The sequence below is a fragment of the Phyllobates terribilis genome, unplaced genomic scaffold (genome assembly GCF_046119375.1).
Source record: "Phyllobates terribilis strain yellow unplaced genomic scaffold, ASM4611937v1 Scaffold_2__4_contigs__length_985480577, whole genome shotgun sequence".
Taxonomy (NCBI): Eukaryota; Metazoa; Chordata; class Amphibia; order Anura; family Dendrobatidae; genus Phyllobates; species Phyllobates terribilis.
The window spans coordinates 375,127,210-375,147,484 of NW_027362762.1; positions in this window are offsets into that span (position 1 = coordinate 375,127,210).

Below are 20,275 nucleotides of genomic sequence, written 5' to 3' on the forward strand. Positions count from 1 at the left end.
GGCCTAGGCAGTTCTGTAGTGCTTTCAGTTTTTGACTGATGTGGTCATTTCGGAGATGGAGTCTGAAGAGGAGGAGGAGGCTGAGGAGGATAAGGTGCAGGAGCTGTAGACCGTGGGGGCAACCCTGATTGACCTAGGGCCCGCAATCCTTGACATCGGGAAGACGTGTTCCGTCCCAAGGTCCGACTGGGTTCCAGCTTCCACTATGTTAACCAAGTGTGCCATCAGCGAGATGTACCATCCCTGCCCACAAGCACTTGTCCAAGTGTCCGTGGTTAGTTGGACTTTACAGGTAACTGCGTTGTTGAGAGCATGGCTAATGTTTTGGGACACGTGCTTGGGGGGGACGGCACAATGGGGGAATTAGTGGTGGCTGGGGAACGAGTACTGAGGGACGGCCGTCGCCATCAGGTTGCAGAATGCTTCTGTCTCCACGAGCCTAAAAGGCAACATTTCGAGCGCAAGCAGTCGTGAAATTTGAGAATTTAGTAGTGTTGCCTGTGGGGCGTTGGCTGCATATTTGCGTTCCAAGGACTGGGCTATGGACAATTGAACGCTGCACTGGGACAAGGACATGGACGTGCTTCCTGATGCTGCTACTTGAGAGTGTGCAACGACAGGTGCAGGGCAGGAGGCATCTTCGCATGCACAATGGACAGTGGATGGGCTTGCATGCACAACAGCGGAAGAAGCAATGGTGCCACCCGCAGACGCTGTTCCTGGACCCTGGGGTTCGGCCCACAAAGTCGGGTGCTTTGCTGCCATGTGCCTGATCATGCTGGTGGTGGTCAGGCTGGTCGTTTTGCCATCCCTGCTGATGCTGGCCTGGCAGGTGGTACAAATCACCTTTTTTGGGTTATCGGCAGAGTCTTTAAAAAACAACCAGACTCGGGAAGACCTAACAGGTGTACTGGCAATTTCCTTCATGTTGGTGTTACGGGGAACAGTTGCCTGCCTTCTGTCTGCGGCCACCACACTGATTCTTCCTGCCTGTTGGGGTGCTCTGCCTTCCTCCCCCTGTGTGCTGCTGTCCTCGCTCTGCATGTCCTCCTGCCAGGTTGGATCAGTTACTATATCGTCCACCACCTCGTCTTCCACTTCCGCACCCTGGTCCTCCTCCTGACTTTCTGGCAATTGTGTCTCATCATCGTCCATCTCTTGTCACACTTTCCCACCATCGCCTTCGTGTTACCGTGGCTGCTCAAATATTTGGGCATCGCTACACGCGATCTCCTCTTGCCCTGCTTCAAGTGGATCGGGCGAGAAGCCCGAATCTATAAATGGAAAAGTGAACAGCTCTTTAGAGTGTCCAATTGGGATAGGAAGGTCAGGCGAGAATATGTGGGTGTTTGTTGTGGCACAATTTCGGCTTTCCCATGGCCTTGTCCTCGGCCTCTGCATGCACCATTACCATCACGTCCAGTTCCCCGTCCCTTGCCACGTGCCTTGCCCATTTTAAATGGAGGACAGTATCTTCCATGCTCACTACAAATGACTGAGTTTGGAGCAAATTTATATGTGATCCGTGTGACGGAGAAAACAGAGTTTTAAATACCTGGCCTGTAGGTAAGTAGTTTGACCAGCAAACTGCTGTGAATTGCTTCACTGACACACTGAAAGAAATTTTTAATGGAGGCCAGAAATGGCAGTAGTTTCTGACAATGTATATGTGAGCCGTGTGACGGAGAAAGCACAGTTTTAAATACCTGGCCTGTAGGCAACTATTTTGATCAGCAATCTGGTGTCAATTGCTTCACTGACACACTGAAATTTTTTTTTAATGGAGGCCAGAAATGGCAGTATTTTCTGAAAACGTATATGTAATCCGTGTGATGGAGAAAACACAGTTTTAAATAACTGGCCTGTAGGTAACTGTTTTGAACAGCAAACCAGTGTCCAAAACTTTGCTGACACACTGAAAAAAAATTTAATGGAGGCCAGAAAAGGCAGTATTTTCTGAAAACGTATATGTGAGCCGTGTGACGGAGAAAACACAGTTTTAAATACCTGGCCTGTAGGTAACTGTTTTGAACAGCAATCTGGTGTCAATTGCTTCACAGACACACTGAAATTTTTTTTAATGGAGGCCAGAAATGGCAATATTTTCTGACAATGTATATGTGATCCGTGTGATGGAGAAAACACGGTTTTAAATACCTGGCCTGTAGGTAACTGTTCTGAACAGCAAACCAGTGTCAAAAACTTTGCTGACACGCTGAAAATTGTTTTTAATGGAGGCCAGAAATGGCAGTATTTTCTGAAAACGTATATGTGATCCGTGTGACGGAGAAAACACAGTTTTAAATACCTAGCCTGTAGGTAACTGTTTTGAACAGCAAACCAGTGTCAGAAACTTTGCTGACACACTGAAAAAAAAATTTAATGGAGGCCAGAAATTGCAGTATTTTTGAAAACGTATATGTGAGCCGTGTGACGGAGAAAACACAGTTTTACATAGATGGATTTTTAGCGTTGTAATTTAGAAAGGACCTGGCTGTATTCTGCAGTGCCAACAAGCAAATGGCCCAGAAAAAACGTGTTCTCTGGATTGCTTTTTAAGCAAATAATGAGGATTAAGATGCAAAACAAATTATTCCTGGCCCCTGAGACCTGGGCCTATTTCCAGAAATATCTAACAACAGCAGCCGACAGAACTGGACTGGAGTACTATGTGCACTGCAGTCTGCTATATACACTGCCTGCCTGATATCTCTGCAGATGGATTAGTTAGTGCTCAAAAGGACTGTTTGTTAAGATGGATATGTGTAATGTACGGTTTTTCTCCCTACACTACCTAATACACAAGCAAATCTCTCCCTGACACAGCAGCAGCTCTCCCTACACTGTCTGATCCGGAATGACTGTGACGAGCATGGCGGCGCCTGGTCTGAAATACAACTGATGACGCTGTGCAGCCAGCCAATCACTGTGATGCCCGCAACCAACATGGCTACGGCATTACAGTGCATGGCAGGCGATCCCTGCATGTTCATTGGCTCTCTGAAGAGCGCTAAACATGCATGGAGGGGACCCGAGTTCCCGCCCGAGCAACCCGGAAATACTCGCCGCGCACCGAGCTTGTCGAGCACCATGATGCTCGGGCGAGTATCGAGTAGTGGCGAGCAAGTTCGCTCATCACTAATAGAGACATACTGTAACGGGTCTGGGAGGCGGAACCTCTGAGCTACTATACAAGGGGGCGGTCCTTGTAAGGGAGCGGGTGGCGACCAGGGAAGACGGGTAGGCAGTCACAGCAGGTGACCGGGACAGTCTCTGAGTGAACGGGCTGGAGGTCACGGCAAGTGACCGGGGCAGTCTCTGGATGAACGGGCAGGAGATCACGGCAAGTGACCGGGGCAGTCTCTGGATGAACGGGCAGGAGGTCACGGCAAGTGACCGGGGCAGTCTCTGGATGAACGGGCAGGAGGTCACGGCAAGTGACCGGGGCAGTCTCTGGGTAAAGGGTAGGTACGACCTGTGATGGCAGAGCCCCCAGGTAGGCTAGCAGGCAGATGGTTGATGTGTGCTCCCAGGTGAGCAAGCGAGAGTCTCTGGAATGGCAGGTGGTCACAGCACGTGACAGCGGAGCCTCCAGGTAGGCTAGCAGGCAGGTAACAGGTGTGCGCTCCCAGGTGAGCTGGCAGGAGTCTCTGGAATGGCAGGTGGTCACAGCACGTGACGGCGGAGCCTCCAGGTAGGCTAGCAGGCAGGTAACAGGTGTGCGCTCCCAGGTGAGCGGGCAAGCTGGTCCATAGACAGACTGACAGGAGTTGGAGGGCAGACCGTCGGACCTCAGGCTAGCAGGCAGGTAGCAGAGGAGCGCTCCCAGGTGAGCGGGCAAGCTGGTCCTTAGACAGACTGACAGGAGTCGGTAGGCAGACCGTCGGACCTCAGGCTAGCAGGCAGGTAAGCAGAATATCAGGCAGGAATCAGACAGCAAACTGGCAGGAATCTGGCAGGTAACTGGCAACGGGACCTGAGGGCTGAAGCAGAGTAGTGAACAGTGCAACAACATTGCTCGGGCACCTCCATTTTGGAGGAGGTGCCTTATATATGGTGACGTCCTCCGGCCATTGGCCGGGGACTCCTTAGGACGGCGCGCGCGGCCCCTTTAAGAGGGAGGGAGAGCGCGCGCGCCCTAAGCACAGTGGCCGGGAAGGAGCGCACGCTGCCAGCAGAGCGGGAGGAGGACGCCGGGCACGGAGCAGAGAGGTGAGGGGAACAGCGTCCCTGCCTAGCAGAGGGCAGGGACGCCGGCGCTACAGTACCCCCCCCTTTAGGCCCCCCCTTTTTTAGGCCAGAGAGAAATTTAGCAAGGATAAGAGGGGCATGGATGTTCTCCCGGGGCTCCCACATTCTCTCCTCAGGACCAAACCCCTTCCAATCTACTAGAAAAAAGGTCTTTCCTCTTACCCTTTTGGTGGCAAGAATGTTCTCTACCTCAAACTCGTCCTCAGCAGCAACCCTAGCAGGAGGCGTACCTGTAGACTTGGAAAAAGAGTTAAGTACCACAGGTTTGAGGAGAGATACATGGAAGGAGTTAGGGATCCGTAAGTTGGCCGGGAGTTTCAATTTATAGGCCACCGGGTTGATCTGACTGATGACCTCCAGAGGACCGATGAACCGAGGCCCTAACTTGTAAGAAGGTATCTTGAGTCGGACATATTTAGATGAGAGCCAGACTTTATCTCCAGGACGAAATTGTGGAGGATCCAGGCGTTTTTTGTCAGCGTGTCTTTTCTTCCGTTCGGACGACTGAAGGAGTGCGGATCGGGTACTCTCCCAAATGGAGGAAAATTTGCTAACGAGAGATTCCGCAGCCGGGTTGTCCACAGAGGTGGAGACAGGAAAAGGAATCCGAGGATGCTGACCGAAGACTACAAAAAACGGGGATTTGGAGGAGGATTCACTCTCGTGATTGTTATAAGAGAACTCGGCCCATGGTAGGAGATCCACCCAGTCTGAATGATGGGCATTAACGAAGTGCCGGAGGTAACTGGTCAGGTTCTGATTGATCCGCTCCACTTGACCATTGGACTGTGGGTGGTAAGCGGAAGAGAAGTCCAGGGTGACGTCTAGCAGTTTACAAGTGGCTCTCCAGAAGCGTGAGGTGAACTGTACCCCACGATCCGACACGATGTGGAGGGGCAGGCCATGAAGACGAAAGATGTGATGAATAAAGTCTTTAGCTAGCTCGGGTGCAGACGGGAGGCCTGGCAGGGGAACGAAATGAGCCATCTTGGAGAAGCGGTCAGCGACCACCCAAATGACCATACAACCGGCAGAGACTGGGAGGTCAGTTATAAAGTCCATTGCTATATGCTGCCAGGGGGCAGCAGGTACAGAAAGCGGAAGGAGGCGACCGGCTGGCAGATGTCTCGGAACCTTGTTGCGGGCGCAGGACACACAGGCAGAAACAAAGTCTATTACGTCCTTGTGCAGGGTAGGCCACCAGTAGTGCCGGGTAATAAGCTGGAGGGTCTTTTTCTGACCGGCATGGCCAGCCAGTTTAGACGAGTGACCCCAGTGAAGGATCTTCTCCCGATCAGGTACTGATACGAACGTCTTTCCGGGAGGGAGACGATTTAGACTCACGGGAGCCACCTGCATTACTCTGGCGGGATCGATGATGTGTTTCGGATCTTCCTCGAGATCAGACACCAGAAAGGATCGAGACAAGGTGTCCGCCTTGACGTTTTTGTCAGCCGGGCGAAAATGTAGAACAAAATCAAAGCGAGCAAAAAACAAGGACCACCGGGCTTGGCGCGGGTTAAGTCTCTGGGCATGCTGGAGGTAAGCCAAGTTCTTGTGGTCAGTGTAAATTATTACCGGGTGAAGAGCCCCCTCGAGCAGGTAACGCCACTCCTCCAATGCCAGTTTGATGGCCAATAACTCTCGGTCTCCTATGGAATAATTGCGCTCTGAGGAGGAGAAGAGTTTAGAGAAGAAGCCGCAAGTTACCATCCTCCCGGAAGATGATTTTTGAGTAAGTACCGCTCCGGCTCCAGAGGAGGAGGCGTCAACTTCCAGGAAGAACTGCTTGTTGCCGTCCGGGCGATGCAGCACCGGGGCGGAAGAGAAGGTCTGTTTTAAGGAAAGAAAGGCCTCCTCTGCTTCGGGCGGCCACTCTTTGGGATTAGTACCCTTACGGGTGAGCGCGGAAATTGGGACAGTCCGGGAAGAGAAGTGTGGTATGAAGAGGCGGTAGTAGTTGGCGAAGCCCAGGAACCGCTGAATGGCCTTCAACCCCTCCGGTCGAGGCCATTTCTCGATGGCAGACAGTTTCTCTGGATCCATTCGTAGGCCGGTCTGAGAAATAATGTAGCCCAAAAACGGAAGCGAGGTCTGCTCAAAGAGGCACTTCTCGTATTTAGCGAAGAGGTGATTCTGCCTGAGCCTGAGCAGGACCTGACGAACGTCCCTCCGGTGAGTCTGGAGATCCGGAGAGAAGACCAAGATGTCGTCCAGGTACACCACTACGCAGGAGTAGAGAAGGTCCCGGAAGATGTCATTGACCAACTCTTGAAAGACGGCAGGAGCGTTACAGAGACCAAAGGGCATTACCAGATATTCATAGTGGCCGTCCCGGGTGTTGAATGCCGTCTTCCATTCATCCCCCTGACGGATACGAACCAGGTTGTACGCCCCACGGAGGTCCAGTTTGGTGAAGATTCTAGCCCCCCTCAGACGATCAAATAACTCCGGAATGAGCGGAAGGGGGTACTTATTCTTCACCGTGATCTGGTTAAGGCCTCTATAGTCTATACAGGGACGGAGAGAACCGTCCTTCTTTTTGACGAAAAAGAAGCCTGCTCCCGCCGGGGAGGTAGATTTCCGGATGAATCCCCTGGCCAGATTCTCCTCAATATATTCGGACATCGACCGGGTCTCAGCAGCGGATAATGGATAAATACGCCCACGGGGAGGAGTAGTACCGGGTAACAGGTCGATAGGGCAGTCGTATGGTCTATGAGGGGGTAGTGTCTCTGCCTCCTTTTTATTAAAGACATCAGCATAAGACCAATAAGGAATCGGAAGTCCAGGTAGATTAGCTGGGGTAGGAGAAGGACGGACGGGATGGACGGGAACCAGACAGGTCTTATGGCAGTCCTGTCCCCAGCGAAGGACCTCTCCGGTCTGCCAGTCAAGCACGGGTGCATGTCTCTGGAGCCAAGGTAGACCTAGCAAGAGGGCGTGAGAGAGTCCAGGCAGAACATGAAAGGAGATACTCTCAGAATGCAGCATTCCCACCTGCAGAGTAATGGATTCGGTGATGAGTTGGATGGGGCGTGGTAAGAGACCCCCATCCACGGCAGCAACAGACAAGGGTACAGCCAGAGGTTTGGTGGGGATGCGGTATTTCTCTACCAGGGACTGTGAAATAAGATTCCCGGCTGCTCCAGAGTCAAGTTGGGCTAGTTCGAAATAACGGTTCTCCCCGCAGACGATTGAGACTGACAGCAGCAGAGATGGAGAGGATTTATTCTTGTCTAGGTCGACCTCTCTGAGCGAACCTAGACACAGGCGTTTCCCGACCTCTCCGGGCAGGCACGGATCCGGTGCTCCTTACTGCCACAGTAGAAGCAGCTCCCCTCGGCACGGCGTAAGTCCTGACGGGTTTTGACCATCTTGGTCTGGTCGACCTGCATAGGCTCAGGAGAGTGTACCTGGGGAGAGACGGAGGGAGTGACGGGTTTCTGAAAAGTAGGAGCTAGACGTGGAAACCTCCTCTCACGGGTGACCTCTTTGGCACGCTCCTGGAACTGTAGGTCAATCCGGGTGGCAAGAGTTATTAGGTCATCGAGAGTGGTAGGAATGTCCCGACTGGCAAGTTCATCTTTAATATGGCCTGACAGACCCTCCCAGAAGACGGATACCAGAGCGTCGTTATCCCAGGCCAGCTCCGAGGCAAGGGTACGGAACCGTATGGCATATTGGCCCACGGTGAGACCTCCCTGACGGAGGCGTAGCAGTGATGATGCGGATGAGGTCTTCCGTCCGGGTTCGTCGAAGACTTTCCGGAAAGCCGTGAGAAAGGCAGGCAAGTCGGACACCAGGGGGTCTCCTCTCTCCCATAGAGGATTTAGCCAGGCCAGGGCCTCCCCGGTGAGATGGGACATGATGAAGGCAATTTTGGCCCGGTCGGAGTTAAACTGGTGGGACAATAGTTCAAAGTGCAGGGTGCACTGATTTATGAAACCACGAGCCTGGGCGGAGTCGCCTCCGAAGCGAGGAGGTGCAGAAAGCCGGGGTCCGGGTAGGATACCATGGTATTAGTGGGCAGCGGAGCTGCCGGATTGCGAGTCATGGCACTGGCGGAGGTTGCTGGTGGAGCAGTCAGAGTGTCCAGGCGAGAATTGACATTCCGCAGGAGACCCAGGATGGACTCCTGTTGGGACCTCTGACGGGACAGTTCATGACACAGGTCCGAGAGCGAGGGAGCTTGGGTGCCACCGGGTTCCATGGCCCGAGCAAACTGTAACGGGTCTGGGAGGCGGAACCTCTGAGCTACTATACAAGGGGGCGGTCCTTGTAAGGGAGCGGGTGGCGACCAGGGAAGACAGGCAGGCAGTCACAGCAGGTGACCGGGACAGTCTCTGAGTGAACGGGCTGGAGGTCACGGCAAGTGACCGGGGCAGTCTCTGGATGAACGGGCAGGAGATCACGGCAAGTGACCGGGGCAGTGTCTGGATGAACGGGCAGGAGGTCACGGCAAGTGACCGGGGCAGTCTCTGGATGAACGGGCAGGAGGTCACGGCAAGTGACCGGGGCAGTCTCTGGGTAAAGGGTAGGTCCGACCTGTGATGGCAGAGCCTTCAGGTAGGCTAGCAGGCAGATGGTTGATGTGTGCTCCCAGGTGAGCAAGCGAGAGTCTCTGGAATGGCAGGTGGTCACAGCACGTGACGGCGGAGCCTCCAGGTAGGCTAGCAGGCAGGTAACAGGTGTGCGCTCCCAGGTGAGCGGGCAGGAGTCTCTGGAATGGCAGGTGGTCACAGCACGTGACGGCGGAGCCTCCAGGTAGGCTAGCAGGCAGGTAACAGGTGTGCGCTCCCAGGTGAGCGGGCAGGAGTCTCTGGAATGGCAGGTGGTCACAGCACGTGACGGCGGAGCCTCCAGGTAGGCTAGCAGGCAGGTAACAGGTGTGCACTCCCAGGTGAGCGGGCAAGCTGGTCCATAGACAGACTGACAGGAGTTGGAGGGCAGACCGTCGGACCTCAGGCTAGCAGGCAGGTAGCAGAGGAGCGCTCCCAGGTGAGCGGGCAAGCTGGTCCTTAGACAGACTGACAGGAGTCGGTAGGCAGACCGTCGGACCTCAGGCTAGCAGGCAGGTAAGCAGAATATCAGGCAGGAATCAGACAGCAACTGGCAGGAATCTGGCAGGTAACTGGCAACGGGACCTGAGGGCTGAAGCAGAGTAGTGAACAGTGCAACAACATTGCTCGGGCACCTCCATTTTGGAGGAGGTGCCTTATATATGGTGACGTCCTCCGGCCATTGGCCGGGGACTCCTTAGGACGGCGCGCACGGCCCCTTTAAGAGGGAGGGAGAGCGCGCGCGCCCTAAGCACAGTGGCCGGGAAGGAGCGCGCGCTGCCAGCAGAGCGGGAGGAGGACGCCAGGCACGGAGCAGAGAGGTGAGGGGAACAGCGTCCCTGCCTAGCAGAGGGCAGGGACGCCGGCGCTACACATACCCCATGTGACTTGCAGCTGTAATCGCATCAAAAGGTGGCGCTACAAAGTATTAACTCAAGGGGGACGAATAATATTGCACTCCTCACTTTTCATTTTTTAATTTTTTAAAAAAGTTTAAAATATCCAATAAATTTCGTTCCACTTCACAATTGTGTCCCATTTGTTGTTGATTCTTCTCCAAAAAATTAGAATTTTATATCTTTATGTTTGAAGCCAGAAATGTGGCAAAAGATAGAAAAGTTCAAGGGGGCCAAATACTTTCACAATGCCCTGTGTGTATATACAGTACAGACCAAAAGTGTGGACACCTTCTCATTTAAAGATTTTTCTGTATTTTCATGACTATGAAAATTGTACATTCACACTGAATGCATCAAAACTATAAATTAACACATGTGGAATTATATGCTTAACAAAAAAGTGTGAAACAAATGAAAATATGTCTTATATTCTAGGTTCTTCAAAGTAGCCACCTTTTGCTTTGATGACTGCTTTGCACACTCTTGGCATTCTCTTGATGAGCATCAAGAAGTAGTCACCGGAAATGGTCTTCAAACAATCTTGAAGGAGTTCCCAGAGATGCTTAGCACTTGTTGGCCCTTTTGCCTTCACTCTGCGCTCCAGCTCACCCCAAACCATCTCGATTGGGTTCAGGCCTGGTTCAGGGCCGCTGATCTCCTGAGGGCAAGCGTGAAGGGAGGACTGGGGAGCGGCGCCACTGGTCGGGATACTTCTCCTGCGAGCAACCGGTCATCTCCCAGCTGCTCGCAGCGGAAGTACCCGCACAGGCAGCGCCTCTCCCCGGTCCTCACTAATACGGTTCGCTTATTGGTCACGGCCGCGACCAATCATTGATCTTGGCGCCAAATTTAAACACCGCTCTGCTGATTGGTCGCGACTTTGGCGCCAAATTTCAACGCGCTCTCCCGTCCTCACTAACACGGTCCTCACTAACACGGTGGCCGCGACCAATCAGCGATAGTGCCGCCAAATTTAAACACCGCTTGGCTGATTGGTCGCGGTCGCCAGCCGCGACCAATCAGCATTAATGGCGCCAAATTTAAACCCTGCTCTGCACAGAGGTCAGCAGCGATGCAGCCGGGAGATGCATCTCACTCACGGTCCAACAGTTTCTCCGGTTCACCATACTCCACCCTCTCTCAGCACCGCAGCCACCCCTCATGTAAAAGATTGTTTCATCCTATGCATGACAAAGCTAAGAGGTTGAACTCCATAATCTCCAATCTGTTGGCCACGGAAGTGATTCCTTTCCGTCTGGTAGATACAGACGGTTTCTGAAAGCTGATGGCCGTTGCAGTCCTCCAGTACCAGTTGCCCCAGTCCCCAGTACTTCCCTAAGAAAGCTTTGCCTGTGCTACACCAGCATGTCGCAGACAACATCACTCATTCCTTGTTTAAATTTACGTCTGCCAGGGTGCATTTCACCACAGGCACCTGGACGAGTAAGCATGGCCAAGGGCGTTACAGGGCTGTGGCGGCAGGTGGGAATGGGGCTGCTCCACAAATCTTGTAATCCCCAAGGCTTGCAGAAGAAACCTCTGTATTTCCCACTTCCTCCACTGCTTCTGCATCCTCTACCTCCTCTAGGGCCTCCACCTGCGCACTCAACCTCTGCCTTAACGAGACATGCGTTCCAAGGGTGCAGAGTGAATCCACACCACTTCCGTACTGCGCAGTCAGGGATCACCGCAATCAGGCAGTCTTAAAATGTATATGCCTTTGAGATTGCAGTCATACAGGTGAAGAGATGTGGGCAGCTCTGCAAGCTAAGTTTGAGCAATGGCTGTCTCCGCTGAACCTAGAGCCAAGGAAGGCCGTGTGCGATAATGGTACGAACCTGTTAGTGGCCTTAGGCCGAGGCAAGCTCACACACATGCCTTGCATGGCTCACGTCCTCACCCTGGTGGTACAGTGATCTCTCCACCACTATCCTGGCCTGGATGAGCTGCTTCACAAACTACGAAATCTGTGTGCTCACTTCCGCCATTCGCAACCCTCATGTCATCGACTCGCATTGATACAGAGGTCTTTGTCCGTGCCAGTTAACAGGTTGATCTGCAAAGTACCAACGATGTGGAATTCAACTCTGCACATGTTTCAGCAAATGTGGCAGCAGCAACGAGCTCTGAAGCAGCATGTCATGTTGTATAGCCTGGGCCAACGCAGTACGGATGTGGGGCATATCACGTTTACGGAGTGGGAACAGATTAAGGACCTCTGCACCCTTCTGCACAGTTTTGAAATGGCTACTAAACTGGTTAGCGCTGATGATGCCATCATCATCATCACTATTCCGGTCATCTACACGCTGTAGCAGACTTTGAATAACCTGCAGCAGGAGGTGGTGGTCCCAGAAAAAGAGGAGGATGTGGAAGGAATGAGAATTAAAGATGAGCGTTGTTTGACTCGAACTGTTCGCCAATCTCAAATTCGAGCTGTTTTGGGCGGTGTTCGAGCCGTTCGGCGAACACGAACAATTTGAGAAAAATTCGGCTGTTCGAGGTTATGTTCGATAACTGTTCATGCACCAAAATCATAACTGGATTTTTTCTCAGTAATGATGAAAATTAATGTTAATACGCAGTTTGAGTGTACAGCGGGGTGGGGGGAGGGGCAGGAGATGGATCTCTGCAGGAATAATGAAGATCTCCATTTTTTTTTCTCTTTCCCGCATTTACAGTGGGGAGGTGCAATCTGTCAGCCTATCAGCAGCGCACACACGGAGCGAAGTGCTTTTTTTCACACAAGCAAGGGCATGTGTCATTGGCAGTGTATGTCACATGTCCTTGCCCTATAAGACCCAGCCATTTTCCCCGTCGCCACCATTTTCTCACTGCTGCAGCTGCGTGTTAGACGGCACTGCTGTTGCTGTGTGTGCTATACCTTGTCAATTTCAAGAAAATTTTCGCACAAATCTACAGATAGCTTGGGAGTAGGGAATAGTTGTGATTGCAGTCCTTTTAAGGACTACGTTACATCATTTCATACGACTTTTATCAGGCAGGTCTGTGCTCTTAAATAGATAGGTTGGGAGTAAAGACTAATTGTAATTGCAGTCCTTTTCAGGGCTAGGTTACATCAGTTCCTATCACTTTTTGCCAGGCAGGTCTGTGCCAGTGCTGTGCAAGTTTTTTTCACAGCATTTGGCTGAATCTAGCAAAGCTAATCTTTTTTGGCCTGTTGCAGAGTGTGTTAGTCAGTGGAGTAGCCTATCTGTGTTGCAAGATACACCACCTGTGTATAGAATACCAATTTATTTACTGCACCTAGTGAAGTAAAACCTTTTGAGCATAGCATCATTCTATTAGTCCATCTATACTGACCTCCATAAGATTTCAAATTGCAAATTGAATATAATTTTTTTCTGCATCTAGCTCTGAAAAAATATTTGGCCTTCTAGCTGTGTGTGGGACTTGTTCTATTAGTCCATCTATACTGACCTCCATCTGGATGCAAACTGAATATAATTTTTTTCTGCATCTAGCTCTGAAAAAATATTTGGCCTTCTAGCAGTGTGTGGGACTTTCTCTATTAGTCCATCTATACTGACCTCCATCAGGTTGCAAATTAAAAATAATTTTTATCTGCTTCTAGCTCTGAAAAAATATTTGGCCTTCTAGCAGTGTGTGGGACTTTCTCTATTAGTCCATCTATACTGACCTCCATCAGGTTGCAAATTAAAAATAATTTTTATCTGCATCTAGCTCTGAAAAAATATTTGGCCTTCTAGCAGTGTGTGGGACTTTCTCTATTAGTCCATCTATACTGACCTCCATCAGGTTGCAAATTAAAAATAATTTTTATCTGCATCTAGCTCTGAAAAAATATTCGGACTTCTAGCAGTGTGTGGGACTTGTTCTATTAGTCCATCTATACTGACCTCCATCAGGTTACAAATTGAATATAATTTTTTTCTGCATCTAGCTCTGAAAAAATATTTGGTCTTCTAGCAGTGTGTGGGACTTTCTATATTAGTCCATCTATACTGACCTCCATCAGGTTGCAAATGAAAAATTATTTTTTGTCTGCATCTAGCTCTGAAAAAATATTTGGCCTTCTAGCAGTGTGTGGGACTTTCTCTATTAGTCCATCTATACTGACCTCCATCAGGTTGCAAATTAAAAATAATTTTTATCTGCATCCAGCTCTGAAAAAATATTTGGCCTTCTAGCAGTGTGTGGGACTTTCTCTATTAGTCCATCTATACTGACCTCCATCAGGTGGCAAATTAAAAATAATTTTTATCTCCATCTAGCTCTGAAAAAATATTTGGCCTTCTAGCAGTGTGTGGGACTTGTTCTATTAGTCCATCTATACTGACCTCCATCAGGTTGCAAATTGAATATATTTTTTTTCTGCATCTAGCTCTGAAAAAATATTTGGCCTTCCAGCAGTGTGTGGGACTTTCTCTATTAGTCCATCTATACTGACCTCCTTCAGGTTGCAAATTCAAAATAATTTTTTGTTTGCCTCTAGCTCAGAAAAAAATATTTGGCCTTCTAGCAGTGTGTGGGACTTTCTCTTTTAGTCCATCTATATTGACCTCCATCAGGTTGCAAATGAAAAATAATTTTTATCTGCATCTAGCTCTGAAAAAATATTTGGCCTTCTAGCAGTGTGTGGGACTTTCTCTATTAGTCCATCTATACTGACCTCCATCAGGTTGCAAATTAAAAATAATTTTTATCTGCATCTAGCTCTGAAAAAAATATTTGGCCTTCTAGCAGTGTGTGGGACTTTCTCTATTAGTCCATCTATACTGACCTCCATCAGGTTGCAAATTAAAAATAATTTTTATCTGCATCTAGCTCTGAAAAAATATTTGGCCTTCTAGCAGTGTGTGGGATTTGTTCTATTAGTCCATCTATACTGACCTCCATCAGGTTGCAAATTGAAAATAATTTTTATCTATATCTAGCTCTGAAAAAATATTTGGCCTTCTAGCAGTGTGTGGGACTAGTTCTATTAGTCCATCTATACTGACCTCCATCAGGTTGCAAATTGAATATAATTTTTTTCTGCATCTAGCTCTGAAAAAATATTTGGCCTTCTAGCAGTGTGTCGGACTTTCTCTATTAGTCCATCTATACTGACCTCCATCAGGTTGCAAATTCAAAATAATTTTTTGTTTGCATCTAGCTCAGAAAAAAATATTTGGCATTCTAGCAGTGTGTGGGACTTTCTCTTTTAGTCCATCTATATTGACCTCCATCAGGTTGCAAATGAAAAATAATTTTTATCTGCATCTAGCTCTGAAAAAATATTTGGCCTTCTAGCAGTGTGTGGGACTTTCTCTATTAGGCCATCTATACTGACCTCCATCAGGTTGCAAATTAAAAATAATTTTTATCTGCATCTAGCTCTGAAAAAAATATTTGGCCTTCTAGCAGTGTGTGGGACTTTCTCTATTAGTCCATCTATACTGACCTCCATCAGGTTGCAAATTAAAAATAATTTTTATCTGCATCTAGCTCTGAAAAAATATTTGGCCTTCTAGCAGTGTGTGGGATTTGTTCTATTAGTCCATCTATACTGACCTCCATCAGGTTGCAAATTGAATATAATTTTTTTCTGCATCTAGCTCTGAAAAAATATTTGGCCTTCTAGCAGTGTGTGGGACTTTCTCTATTAGTCCATCTATACTGACCTCCATCAGGTTGCAAATGAAAAATTATTTTTTGTCTGCATCTAGCTCTGAAAAAATATTTGGTCTTCTAGCAGTGTGTGGGACTTTCTCTATTAGTCCATCTATACTGACCTCCATCAGGTTGCAAATTAAAAATAATTTTTATCTGCATCTAGCTCTGAAAAAATGTTTGGCCTTCTAGCAGTGTGTGGGACTTTCTCTATTAGTCCATCTATACTGACCTCCATCAGGTTGCAAATGAAAAATAATTTTTATCTGCATCTAGCTCTGAAAAAATATTTGGCCTTCTAGCAGTGTGTGGGACTTGTTCTATTAGTCTATCTATACTGACCTCCATCAGGTTGCAAACTGAATATTATTTTTTTCTGCATATAGCTCTGAAAAAATATTTGGCCTTCTAGCAGTGTGTGGGACTTTCTCTTTTAGTCCATCTATACTGACCTCCATCAGGTTGCAAATCAAAAATAATTTTTTGTCTGCATCTAGCTCTGAAAAAAATATTTGGCCTTCTAGCAGTGTGTGGGACTTTCTCTATTAGTCCATCTATATTGACCTCCATCAGGTTGCAAATGAAAAATAATTTTTATCTGCATCTAGCTCTGAAAAAATATTTGGCCTTCTAGCAGTGTGTGGGACTTTCTCTATTAGTCCATCTATACTGACCTCCATCAGGTTGCAAATGAAAAATATTTTTTATCTGCATCTAGCTCTGAAAAAATATTTGGCCTTCTGGCAGTGTATGGGACTTTCTCTATTAGTTCATCTATACTGACCTCCATCAGGTTGCAAATTAAAAAGAATTTTTTGTCTGCATCTAGTTCTGAAAAAATATTTGGCCTTCTAGCAGTGTGTGGGACTTTCTCTATTAGTCCATCTATACTGACCTCCATCAGGTTGCAAATGAAAAATATTTTTTATCTGCATCTAGCTCTGAAAAAATATTTGGCCTTCTAGCAGTGTGTGGGACTTTCTCTATTAGTCCATCTATACTGACCTCCATCAGGTTGCAAATTAAAAATAATTTTTTGTCTGCATCTAGCTCTGAAAAAACATTTGGCCTTCTAGCAGTGTGTGGGACTTTCTCTATTAGTCCATCTATACTGACCTCCATCAGGTTGCAAATGAAAAATAATTTTTATCTGCATCTAGCTCTGAAAAAATATTTGGCCTTCTAGCAGTGTTTGGGACTTTCTCTATTAGTCCATCTATACTGACCTCCATCAGGTTGCAAATTCAAAATAATTTTTTGTCTGCATCTAGCTCTGAAAAAATATTTGGCCTTCTAGCAGTGTGTGGGACTTTCTCTATTAGTCCATCTATACTGACCTCCATCAGGTTGCAAATGAAAAATAATTTTTATCTGCATCTAGCTCTGAAAAAATATTTGGCCTTCTAGCAGTGTGTGGGACTTTCTCTATTAGTCCATCTATACTGACCTCCATCAGGTTGCAAATTAAAAATAATTTTTATCTGCATCTAGCTCTGAAAAAATATTTGGCCTTCTAGCAGTTTGTGGGACTCATTGTATTAGGTCATCTTTACCAAGCTCCACTAGCTTTTAAATTAATAATAATTTTTAGCTGCATCTAGCCCTGAAAATAATTTTTCTTCCCAATAGTGATAGCAATAGAAATATGGGGCGCGTGCCTGGCTTACAAAAATATACGCTTCATAACAAAAAACACCAGCCTAGCGCACTGCATTAATAAGATGGCATCATCGTTTCTCCCAGTGCTAGGCCTACTACCCAGGCTAGCATTCCAGTGCCTAAAACACAATGTATGGGTCCGCGCTAGCCACTATGCTGAGGGGTCTAAAGCTGCTGCTAACGCTTTATAACAATTCAATTGGCAGATTTTCACAGAGCTCTTCCACAACGCCCTCGCATCGGGCAACAGTTGCCTACCTTCCCTATGGGATCTAGTGGCGAATAGTTGATGCCATTAATCAGAGCGTCAGTTACCCCGTCGACGTGGCAAGCATACGGTAAGGCATGGGAAGAGTGGACTCGAATAGTAGCAGGCAGACGGGTTGACCAATATGAACAAGCCAGATCACAAGTCACCATAGAATTTCTCCACCAGCTAATTATGAGGGGCATATCAGGGGCGTCAGCGCAGCGGTGTCTGACCGGAGTAGCATTTCACTTCCAACTACTGAATTGGGGAGATGTGACAAAGGTTCATCATCAGACAATCCATAAAAGGGTGGAAAAGGGGTCAGCCAAGTCAGGAGTGTAGACGTCCCGTCCCGTGTCGCTAAAACTGATTTCTCACATCATATCCCTAACACCATTAACATGACACTCACAATTTGAAGCAACACTACTGTCTACTGCATTTGTGATCGCCTTCTTCGGGGCGCTATGCATAAGAGAATTAGTCCCTCAATCCAAAATTACCACTAGTGGAGGCTTATTACACCAGGATGTAGTCATAGCCAATAATGCAATACGTCTACGCATACACAAATCGAAAACGGTTCCAGCGGGCAGGGGTACTTGGGTACTTCTACAACCCACAAACGGTACACTGAGTCGGGTAACAATAGTAAAAACATATCTAACCATCAGATCACAAAGTAATTTCTTCCTATCACACATTGATGGAATGCCATTATCAAGATACCAGTTCCAAGCTATATTTAATAAATGCATAACATCGGCAGGGAACCACCCCAAAGATTACGGGACACACTCATTCCGCATAGGCGCGGCCACGGAAGCAGTAAGAGCAGGACTGTCAGAAACGGAAGTTCAGAGGATAGGGAGATGGCGATCCACGTGTTTGGCAAGATACATAAGACCGGACTTGTTATCCTAACGTGGTTTGTTTCTTTTACAGGTGACGCTAAGCCAACAGTGTGGGTGATAGGACACTCGTATATGTATTGGGCAGAAAAAAGGGCGAAAGTCTGCCCAGGCGGGAGGAAATTAGAGTTTCATAACACATATTTCAACTAGAGAGGTATTGGAGGCCTGCTATGGCCACAGGTACTAATGGAGGTAATCAAGGTAGGGAGAGAGGCAAGATGTCCGGTCATCTTAGTTATACAGGCCGGGGGAAACAACCTAGGTCATCACAACAGCGCATAACTAATGGCAATAATGAAACTAGACACTGAGCGCTTCAGAGAATTTTTCACAAAACTAGCTATAGTATGGTCAGAGACTGTGCCGATAGCGGTATGGCAAGGTGCGCGAGACATCACGGCCATCGAACGGACAAGGCGGGTAATAAATATTCGGATGGGAAAATTTAGAAGAGACAGAGGCGGTGTAGTGGTATGACACTGACAACTGGAAGGAGATAAAGCAGGCCTCATGGGGCCCGACGTTGTTCACTTAATGGATATTGTACTGGACATATTCCTGTCAGGACTCCAGGATGGAGTGGAACAAGCGTTAAGAGTGATGGGTGGGGGTCAGAGTCCTGCATACGAGTGCGCAGGATCCTCTGTGGCCTGGAAATAGAAAGGACATGTTGGAGAGTTACACTTGTTGGCCAACTTGCCGGAATGGAGACCCAGGGCATGCTGCAACAAGCTGAATTATTTTAGAAATAAAATGCCTTTCTAATGGAATGAGTATAAAGAGTTAATAAAGCTGTGACCGATCCTCACCCATCCAGTTGTAAGAGTTACATTATTGTATTGTCAAGGAAAGGGGGGCGGTAGGGGGGCTGAGCATCTGGGTTTGGTTGGGGGTCCCCACAGTCTGCCTAGGCTAGATGCATTTAAAAATTCTTATTAGATACACAGGCGGTGCAGCTTGCTTCGCAGCTGGGCTACTATGCCCAAAGTATTGCCTAGGCTAGATGCAGTTAAAAATTCTACGCTGACTAGCAGACACTGAAGATTTGGAGCAGACCTCTGAGTAAACAGCTCTTCAGACTCAACCATCTGTGTTACCCCAAGCCATAGTGTATGTAGTTTCTTACAGTTAAAAGGGGGGGGAGCGACCCAACCCACCTGGAATTGACGATGCCAACGTCACGTAAGACACAGCAAGGGGACTCCAAAAAGAGTCTCCATTTTTTCCCAAAATTGTGGCACAGACACCACTTAACCCTTGAACGCATACCTGGGGAATCGCAGGCCCGCCCTGTTAATTGTTTTCTATTTTCTGCAAGATTACTTTAGTTAGAATTTTGAAACTCTAGGTATTCTTCATGTATATAGTTGTTTGTCATTTGAGTTTGAGTTATTCCATGTTATTTGCACACGGGACTAAAAGGCCCCAGGTATATGAAAGTGTAGATTTTTATGGTCATGCGTTCTAGGGTTAAGTGGCATCAATTGCCCCACAGTTGCTTAAAACGGTTGGTGAGGTGATTTTACCAAATCCTCAAGGTTTTAGTCTCCCAAGGATAACACAGTGGTAGAAAAGTCGTTGCGAATCCATGATTTGTTCATCTTTATGAACGTGAGTCTGTCTACATTCTCAGTGGACAGACGCGTGCGCTTATCTGTCAGCACACCAACAGCAGCGCTGAACACACGTTCAGAGAGAACAATGGCTGCAGGGCATGACAAGATCTCCAAGGCGTGAGTGGCAAGCTCCAGCCATTTTTCCAGATTGGAATACCAAAATGAGCAAGGGTCCAGTGACACACTCATGGCTTCGATGTTCACTTGGAGATACTCCTGCACAATCCTCTCTAGGCATTGACTATGTGTCAGACTTCTTGTCTCCTGTGGCCTTGCAAAGGATGGTCTAAAAAAGTGGTGAAACGATTCCACAAAATTGCTGTTACCAGCAGATACTGTGTTACTGTTACGGTTTGAGTGATAAAGACTCGACAGTCCCACGGTTGGCAAGTTAGAACTGTGAGATTCTCTACGTGCACCACTGGTGTTTTGTGGAAAAGCACATGTAAGATTCTGCAACAGCGTCTGCAGATACTCCTGCATGCGT